The following is a 10,300-nucleotide window of genomic DNA, read 5'->3' on the forward strand; positions in this document are numbered from 1 at the left end:
GCAGAGTCCCAACCTTGATCACTCCTTACAAAAGAACATAAGAGGGAATTCAAATAATTTGAGATTAATGCTAGAAGAGCAAGATATTCCCAAGTCCATACATTATTAAAAAAACAACTATGGAAGTCCGGCAAAAAGTGAGTGGGAGTCTCCTGCTTACCATGGTGGAGAATTTGTTGCCAGCAGGTTGGGAGGTCACCTTGTGTAGGATGGGATATTTATTTGAGGATCTCCTTAGAAAAGGGAACTCCACAAATATTATTGAAAACAAGCATTTCATGGCCTATTTTCACCTTCAAGCAGATCTAACCACAGGCTATGAAAAAGAGGTAGAGCACAAGGAGACTGATGACATGGATGATGACCTCGAAGATCATAATGTCCCAGTATTCTTGTAAGGCACATTGGAGTCTGGTGGTTTGGGACCTTGAAGACAACTATTGTTGGTTTGTCAACTCGATTGCAAGCTTTCATGGCTCAGTGCAAACAAACGTATTCTATTAATCTGTTGTTACTTCTATATTATGTATCTTATGTAATAGACACACTAAGTTTTTTTAATATGTCATGATGAGTAGGTCGGTTGAGAAGTTGGTATTTGCTATCAGAGAAACAAGACAGTACAAAGACTTGCTAGACTTCCAAAGGCATTTAGTAGTAGAGTACGAAGATGGGCATAGGTGTGGGTGGAGAGTTCCCTATAACTGCATGTTGATTTTCAAAGAAATTTTCTCACTTAAGCCACAAGTCTCATCGAAAGATTCTTTGGAGCTCAAATATTCAGAGGAGGATATACAATTGTTTAGGGCTGAAATCATTCGAAACCTAACTACTGCCATTGGAATATAAAATGCAATTGAAGCAATATCAGAGCTTGCATTCAAGGAAGAGGAGACTGAATCTATTGCGAAAGCACTACACACTACAGAAGAAGTAGAGACTCAATGTACACCTAGAGCACCATAGCCTCCACTGGAAGCATCAGAAGAGTTGTCATAGCCTTTGATTGCATTTAAGGAAGAGCATATTGAGTCTACTCCGAAAGCACTACACACTACAAAAGAAGTACACACTACAGAAGAAGTAGAGACTCAGTGTACACCTAGAGCACCACAACCTCCACTGGAAGCATTAGAAGAGTTGCCACAGCCTCCACTAGAAGCATCAGAATAGTTGTGATGCATGTATGATGTTGTTTTTGTATATATGCATGAGGAGCATATTCTCATGATGTTGTTTATTCCATGAGTATTATGGTTGACATTATTTGTTGCAATGTATTGAATCATGATGTTGTTTTTGTTGATTATACACCAATTTGTGACTTATTACTTAAGTGGCATTTACTCATGATATTTATATATTTATTTCATGCACACAATTTTATGATATGAATGTGTGATGATGTGATTATTTGGAAATATAGCCTTGTGTGATGAGAATTATGATATGAATGTGTGATGATGTGATTATTTGGAAATAAATATGTGATGAGAAGAACATAATAATTATTTGTAATATTTCACTTCAAAGTATCAATTCCCAATGCTCCACTTACTTAAAGTACAGCATTCCCAATGCTCTGCAAGATTTTATGCCAAACCTTTCATTACACACTATTGGTTAAAGTGTCAGTTGGACCATCTCCACTCACTTAAAGTAGAGCATTCCCAATGCTTCACTCACTTTATTCCAACCCTTATCCTTATCATAGCGAACACATCATGCATTAGTGAGCTTGTATTCTTCCATCCTAGTCCTTCCACAAACACTCTCTTATTTCTTACATCCTAGTCCTTCTCATTAACTTGTATTCTTCTTTCACTTTACATCATTGTCTGTTCCCTCACTTTCTATCACTCTTGAAGCAAGGGCGGCTCACTGTGCATCCCTCACTATCTCTCCCTCACTCTCCTTCTCTCACTTTCCCTCTAAGACAATGGCCAGTTACTATGTGACTTCATTTACTGAACTCAAATTCTGTCTTAGATCCCTTTTGTATGGACCCATGAAGGGAAAATCATTCGAGGAGGATATGTTATGCACATGGTTGCTTGATTTGAACTTAGCAAAAGAGGTGAATATCTCTAGATTTTTTGCATCTTTTAATCACGTACTTCTTATGCTAACGAGCTAAATTAAAAAAAGTTTGCTCTTGGAGGAAAAATTAAAAAAGCTATGAGATTTACACATCCCAAATAAAGGCTTAAATAATCATAGAAGTATAAAGATACCATGCTTTCATAAGGTTCAATCTCTTCTCCTCTTGGAGGAAAATATACAAAAGTTATGAGATTTACACATCCCAAATAAAGGCTTGAACAAGCATACAAGTATGAAGATAAGATTTTATACATGCTGCAATGTAGTCATATTTTCAGGTTGTTCCCCAATGGTAGCAATTATGCGTTGAATACTCTCAGCCTAAAACACTAGTAGATCGGCTTCTATATATGATTCCATTTTGACTGGTAACTCCAAATCAAAAATCTTTCTAAGAAGCAACATGTAGTTGTAGGCAACTCTCCATCCACAGCTGTGCCCATCTCTTTGCTCCACTGGTAGGTGTCATTTGAATTCTACTTGGTCTTGTTGCTCCCTAGTTGTTTTAACAGTAGATACTAGCCGATATGCAACACTGTCCATCATGACATATGAAATATATTAATATGTCATGATCATAAGATACAAATAAGAAAGTAACAAAAATATTAAGAGAACAGTTCCCTTGGGGAGTTGGCATGATAGCTTGCCATTGAATTCACAAACCACAAGCGATTGACTTCAAGGTCCCAAGCGATTAGACTCCAATGTGAGCTACATGGCCAAATTAAAAATGATTATTGTTTAACACAAACTTGCCAAAGAAATAGTAAAAATAAGGTTGGAGTTGATACTTACTCCTCATGATAAGGCATAAAGATGACTTGCACCCCATCTAAATTCAAAGTGCTTAACAAGGTACAAATGTCTTCTATAGTCTTTTGAGGAGAGCTAAGAATAGAAGAAAGGAGAGAATCGAGCATATAGACATGATTCTGCACTGCACTAGGAAGCTAAGATATAACTACACTGCACTGAGAAATAAACAAACGTTAGCTCATAGACATGATTCTGCACCCTACACTAGGAAACTGAGATATAACAACACTGTAAACAAATAAACAAACATTAGCTCATTGAAGTAGTAACAAATAAACAAACGTTACCTAAGAATGGCCAAGATAACATTGTCATTAACCTCTTTTAAAGGATTGGAGAGGATTGAAACCTACTCTCTACCAAAGCTCAAATACTACTCTAACTTCAAACGAGCTTTCGATTTTATCCAATGTAGCCAAATTTGTAGAATGGGTCTTTGTCATAGCTTGTATTCTATGTTTACGGTCATTCTACTTTTCTATGGTGTCTTCAAGGCTCTTCTACTCAAGGGATTCTTCAACCAAATTTAGAGGTGGTTGCACTTCTGAAGTAGAAGGGAGTACCTCCAGATTGACTTCATCCATTTCTTCTCCCTCTATTGCCTGTAAATAAACATGAGAGATTAGACTCATTATCTTTAAATTTAAATCTTATTTTAAAAATGGTATTTAGTTGAGAAATAGAGAGTTCATACCGCTAAGTACTATCGTAGTGGCCTTTTTACATAACCCTATGAGCCATAATTATCAAAGAAGGCATCATCATCTTTCTCTTCATCCACCAACCTCTCTCTGATCGGGTCATGTAAGTCCATCTCTTCATCATCATCAACAATTTTGGATAAAGGGAGTTTTGGACCTGAAGGGGGCTCTTTCATTGCACTTATAGAGCCAATTGGGGAGGTTACCTTGCTCACCCTGGCTCCCTAATTGGAAGAGAACTCATGGTGAGCGGTAGTGGCGCCAACATACACTAGCTAGTGGAGGTCTGATTTGAACCTTACTGCCCCTTTGCTCACCCCGCGGGGTTTAGCATGTTAAACATTCTAAGGGGAACCACCGGGGTCATTTTCTCAAGCTCAGAGGTTGTGATTTGGAGCCCTATTCTCTCTGGAACATCAATATTGGCCAGGATGTGCATCTAATTCTGAAAAAATTCTAGCTCGGGGAGAGGTGCATACCAGAATTCAACAGACTCTTTTTCATCCTCTTTCCTCTCATAGTGTTGGAACAGCTTCAAGGATGTTATCTGAATGGTTGTGTCAGACTCTGCGGTGTCGAAAAGTTGTCCTAACAATGGGTGGGCCTTGTAGGTGCACAAGTCCACTCACATGATTTGTTCCTCATGCCACAGATAGATGTTATCAGTACGCTAGTTGTGTACAAGCCCAGACATTTGTAAGAAGGGTCTGCCTAGGATGGCTTCATAACTTGACTGTTGGTGGGTGAAGTCCATGACTACGAATCTGATGGGGTATGTGAATCCAAATACTTTTATGTTAATCCCAGGAAGGACTCCCAGGGGTTTGCAGTTCTGCCATCGGCCAACTTCACCACCAAATGGGTTTGCTCAAGCGCAGGTTTTTCCCACTTTACCTTGCATTCCTTGGTATAGACACTCACTCCTGCTCCCCAATCCAAGATGGCATCAACCTTTTGGTGTTGATAGGTTATGGGGATAGCCACGTTCATGTCATCACCTTCAAAGTATTGGCCTTAGTTATTGATGGGAATCTTCCATCCAAGATGGCATCAACCTTTTGGTGCTGATAGGTTATGGGGATAGTCGCGTTCATGTCATCACCTTCGAAGTATTGGCCTAGCTTATTGATGGGAATTTTGGTCGGCCTTAGGGCTAGCAAAGCTCGGGGGTCGGAATTGTCCATCACCCAGTTGGATAGATCTCGCCAAAGGATCGGATTCCCCCTCAACAGGGAGGCAATCAGCATTTTTACCTCGGTCAAGAGGAAGGCAGCCAACCCAGCACTATCGCAGGGTTCCTGGGAGGATTCCCCTCCCACGCAAGTCCTCGGTCTCCTTCTTGTAGTTTTTGTAATATTGGGTCTTCTTGGAATATTTTCTGCATCAAGTCTGGAGCCTTTGATGCTAAATCGTTCCTCTTCTTCCACCCTTTCTGACACTTTGAGCACCTTTGCTCCTCGGCAGTTAGTCAGGTGGATTGGGTGGATGGTATCTGACCCTCTGCTCATCTTGAGTCTATGCTCAAACTTTTCCTGGCAGTCCCGTACCAAGTTTTGAGTCTCTATTACATATTGTTTCTCTAGGACTGGGTCCGAATAGGTTTCCTTATATGGGGGTAGGGGTGCGAGGCCTTTGGCCTGCACTGGCTTGTTCACACCTGAGCTAGGAGGTACATCTGGGTCACCCTAGGTGGAAGCACATTTTGAGGCAGAGGAGGTAGTGAGGGTTGATGTCTCCTCATTGGAACCGTCTTGAATGAGCACCTGGTCAAACCCATCACCTACCCGTATGGCTTTCTTGGACTGGGTTTGCGGATGTTGATAAACCTCAAGGCCTTGCAGTAGGGGCCCTTTATCCTTCCTTGCCTGTTTCCTCCTGGCCCTACCTATGGCTTTGGCTTGCATCCTTGTGATGACTTTTAAGGGTACCGCGGCCACCTAGCCTTGTTTGATACTGAGCAAATTGGTGCTCTTAGGCGGGGTGACTGGGGTTGCTGGTCTTCTCAAGGGACAATCCTTGAATAAATGCTCGATTCCACACCCCGTACACAAGGGTGTAGGGCCTGTTGTGGGAGGAGCGGCTGGAGTAAGATCCCTATAAGGGTACACCTTTAAGAAATGCAGCCCCTGACACTTGAAACATGACACCAAAGGGTTCGAAGTACCTTTGTAGGGGCACTCACTTGCCTTGTGTGGGCCCTCGTAGGTATAGCATTGGATCGGGGGCCTTTGGGCAACAGAGTTTAGGTCTCTAGCCCTTGAGTTCAAGGGAGCGGTTTGGAACACACGGACTTGCTCATCCTCTTGTAGGAGGTAGTGACTTAGGGTGCCACTTCCTTCCTCGTAGGGGTAGTAGTCAAGGGGTCCATGGTATGGATCCTTATCCTCCCAATCATTGGGCAATTCCTCCACTAATACTTGATTGACATGAGCTATACGGGGTAGGGGAGGTTGAGGTCCCAGTATGGATGGTGATAACGGAGCCTGTTGTGCTCTGTATTGGCTTGAACTAGCCAAAGGGGCACCTTGTGCATTCATAGGATTAGGTGGAGCCATCAGGGCTAATGGGGGTCTCGTTTGATACATGGGTTGGGGTAGGGGCCTCAAAAATCGGCATTGGGAGGTATTGTGGTTCCCCCATCTATGACAGTGGGCACAGTAGAGGGCTAGCCTTGCCCTAAGGTGAGGACACTATTTGGAGGGATGGCTGCCAAGGTGTGTGCAAAGTATTGTGCCCATCTAATATGCTTTGCATGTCGATGACATGTTATGCACCGTTTCCCCCTAGTGTTATGCACAAGTGTAAAAAAATGCACTCCCACGTGTGTTATGAGAATAATGAGAGTGCTCTCAACGGAAGCAAGAATGGAAGAGAGATGGACAGAGAAACAAAGAGCCACACAAGTTTTGGTGGGTGCAAAACACCCTAATCTTATTTTTCATTCATTTATATATGTGTTTGAGTATTGTACATAACCGGGGTAAAGGCACAGTGACCTTTAACCCCCACAACCTCAAAGGCTATGCTAAAACTTCCTCGCATTATTGACTGTGTAGTAAAAGAAGGGGAGGCTCTTCTTGGACTATTGTGACCTACTTATGGTTATGGACCAAATCCTACGTATGGACCATCATAGCAATAATATGAACCCTAACCACATGCATGTCCACCATAGCCACCTCATCCATCACAACCACCAAGATCACCCAATGCTTGGATTGGACCCCCACCCAACACCCCTATAGATGTTATCTATGGAAAGAGAAATAGGAAGGGTAGTGGCTGAGGGGACACCTTTAAGAAAATATCTTGCAACATCATCGTCTAGAATGAGACCAATCACATCTCCAACCTATTAACACATTTTGTAGGAAAGAGTGATCCAATCCATGATATGGAATGTTTCAAATGGATATGTGAAACCTTTGGGGAGGTCAATGAAAATAAATTGCAAGCATTTGGATTTTTTTTGTAGGCAAAAGTAGGAAAACTAGTTGCCATCATGTTGTTTCTTTCTATGTCTGAGACTAAGAGCAGGTTTTTGGCAAGAATTAGCATATACAACATCATGACAACCATCACCAATGGGTAGAGAATGGGATTGAACCTCTCCCCTTGATTGAACAAAGTTTGAATTAATGGTGACCATTAAATTTGGTGAGAGGCTCACAAGGTGTGAGAACCAATCCCTATGCTTCATCATGTGCCCATTGGCTTCATTGTTGATGTATCCTTTGAAGTGTCTATCATCACCACCTCTTGTTTCCCTATGCAAAGATAAATTCATCTTTTAACACATTGGTTGCCTCCTCTCTTTTGTGAAGCCCGCCTTCTTTGCTTTGTTTGTATGCTTTTTCCTACATTCTTTGGCATAGTGACCAAGCTTTTGACTGACTAGTCCCTTTAACTTTTGCCAAATTGAAAAGATAACAACTACTATAAACACATGGTTATCATGTGGGGTGTTTACACACAAAGCAAACTTAGCATCGCAACATTTTGCATCACATGATCTTTGTGTGTGTGTGTGTTCGCACACAAGCATATGCATATGTGTGTCCATGTGTGCATGTGTGTGTGTGTGTGTGTGTGTGTGTGTGTGTGTGCGGAGAGAGAGAGAGAGAGAGAGAGAGAGAGAGAGAGAGATAGGTTTCTCTCTAATCAATTGCTCAAGCACAAGAGGTCTGCATCAAGTGGAGTGGTAATCCATCAACGAGCTTCCACAAAATCTGAGTCCTCATGGTAGAGAAATGTCTTCAATATATGTCACCAAATATCCTATCCATAAAGGCCAAGGTCTTCAACCTAATGTTTGTAAGATAGATCAAATAAAGAAAAAAATTACCCTAATTGAGGATTCTAGAAATAGCCATATAAGTTTGCAAATCAAACAAAGAACAGTTTTCCCATCCCATAGAGAAGAATCCCAACAAAATTATGTGCATATAAAATAGGTAACACAAGCAGAGATGCTATGCATCAATTTAACATGCCTAACACGAAGATGTTATGTATGTGCAATGCAAACATATAAGATTCTATTCATGTAGTTTACATTTGTCAAAGTTGTTATCAAGACACTCCATTTCTCATCCCATTCAAAGAAAATGTATAGCTTGAAAGCATGGAATCATTAAAAAGGAGCTTGAATGAATCAGTAATTTAATCTACTACGTTTTTCTCTGATGAATCAGTCATGGAATCATGCAATACAATTTAAAAACTTAAAAAGTATGTTGTCAAATTGAGGCATGGAAAAATTTGCAAGTTTGCAACATAGTTTATGTCAAATTAGGCATTAAAAATATACTTATAGTGGTATCAGTTTCTTTGAACATAGTTTTAGTATAGAAATTAAAATGAAGTGAAACTTTCAATACTAAAACATATCTTATGGTCTTTAAATTGAATAAATATATATATGTCATTGTTGGCTATAAGTTATACATCTATAATACCTATGTTTATACAGATAACCAAAATTTAAACATTGACCTTTTATTTCGCATGATATAATATAACATCAATTCATGAATAATCATTTTTTGACATTCATTTATGGTTCAAAAGCTTGTAGTCCAATAAAATGGAGCTTATGCACTAGTAAGACTTTCTAAATCTCATCTAATGCTCTTATATTACTATAAAAGTGTGGGAATCCATCTTATATAACCGATAAATTATCATATGCATGACCTTAAACTTTACTTGAGGAATATATTACCTTTAACTTTACACTACAGTATGAGTCTATGCACAATTATGAAAATTCATCATTTGGAAGACCCAAAAGAAGATGATAAAGCCCTCACATTAGCCCATTTGAGGACTTGAAAAAAGTAACATTATCTTTAATGCACAAAGAAGCTTTCATCCATATATAAAAACCTCAAAATAAAAACTTATTTTGAAAAAAAAATCATTGATTACAAGTCATTTTTAGCCTATTTAACAACAAAAAGAAGAGAAATTAGTAGCTAAAGCCTAGACACATCTCTAAGTTTGTTTTGGCCAATACCAATGGTAATAATTCTATTTATACAAAAAAAATCATTATGACCTTGGAGACCTTGTAAGAACCAATTTCCACAAAACCTGAAGCTCTTGATTTTGGAAGTTGTTTTGACCACATATATTTCAGGGTGTACAAAAATTTGTCAATTTTAATTCTACGACACATGATTATACCACAAAATATTTTTTTGTTAAAATTTGGATCATAAGAAAGGACGTGGTGATGATAGGATATAAAAATTCACTGCCTGTAGCTCATGAAATTCCTCAAACATGCCTACTTAGTAGGACATCTTTATGTCTTACGACACTTATGTCCTTCTATCAATCTAGTCTTAGGCATAATTTTGGGTACCCTATGAATCTATTGAATCTAGTTGAGTCTTTGATTGTGGTGTCCATGCTGATGGCTAGTTGCTCGGTGGTGGTCTCCCCTCCATGGCCACCAAGTGTTGATAGTCTTTTCCCCTTGATCTACTGAAGTAGTCGTTATTGCAACCTGTCAAATCCTATGCACCAAATACTACTAGATATGCTATGAGGTATGGGGTAATCAAGCATCACTACACTCGTTATTTGTTATAGCATGGTTGTAAATATATATAGACATAGAGAGGAATGAGCATTAAAGGAATAGACCAAACAATCAAGGAATGCCAATTTGTATTAGGAAAGTAAGGGGTTCTGGGCCCTATTACAAACAACCATATTAGTAACCTCTCTATGCATATGTGCATCGCACTCAACTAGTGCAGTCATGTAGAATACAAATAAAACTTGATGGCTCCTTTAGGTTCCTACTCTCTAGATCTAGCTAGCCAGCCTTTGCTAAATCATTATTGCCCTCTTCATAGAAATCATTGTGTTATCGATCCCTTTCTTGTGCTCAATGCCATTGTTTGCACTAAGTGCTTTTTGAGGACCTCGGTGTGTTTGATAGTTTCTCCAATTTTGCACTGGTTTTTGTTTTTTGCTCACATGTTCTACCCATTGCCACCTCAGCCATGTGTGCCACCATCTTCCTATTTTGTTGCCTTGGCCATGTTCGCCTAGCTTTCTCATGTGGTTGTCATAGGGCAACATGGGTTGGGAAAGAGCCTAGTACACTGCACTAGAAAAAAGGGCCATATATAGGCTAGGAAGAAATAAACTATAGGCATGTA

Source organism: Dipteris shenzhenensis, chromosome 23, assembly GCF_047967505.1.
Source record: "Dipteris shenzhenensis isolate YYH24624 ecotype China chromosome 23, Dip_SZ_1.0, whole genome shotgun sequence".
Taxonomy (NCBI): domain Eukaryota; kingdom Viridiplantae; phylum Streptophyta; class Polypodiopsida; order Gleicheniales; family Dipteridaceae; genus Dipteris; species Dipteris shenzhenensis.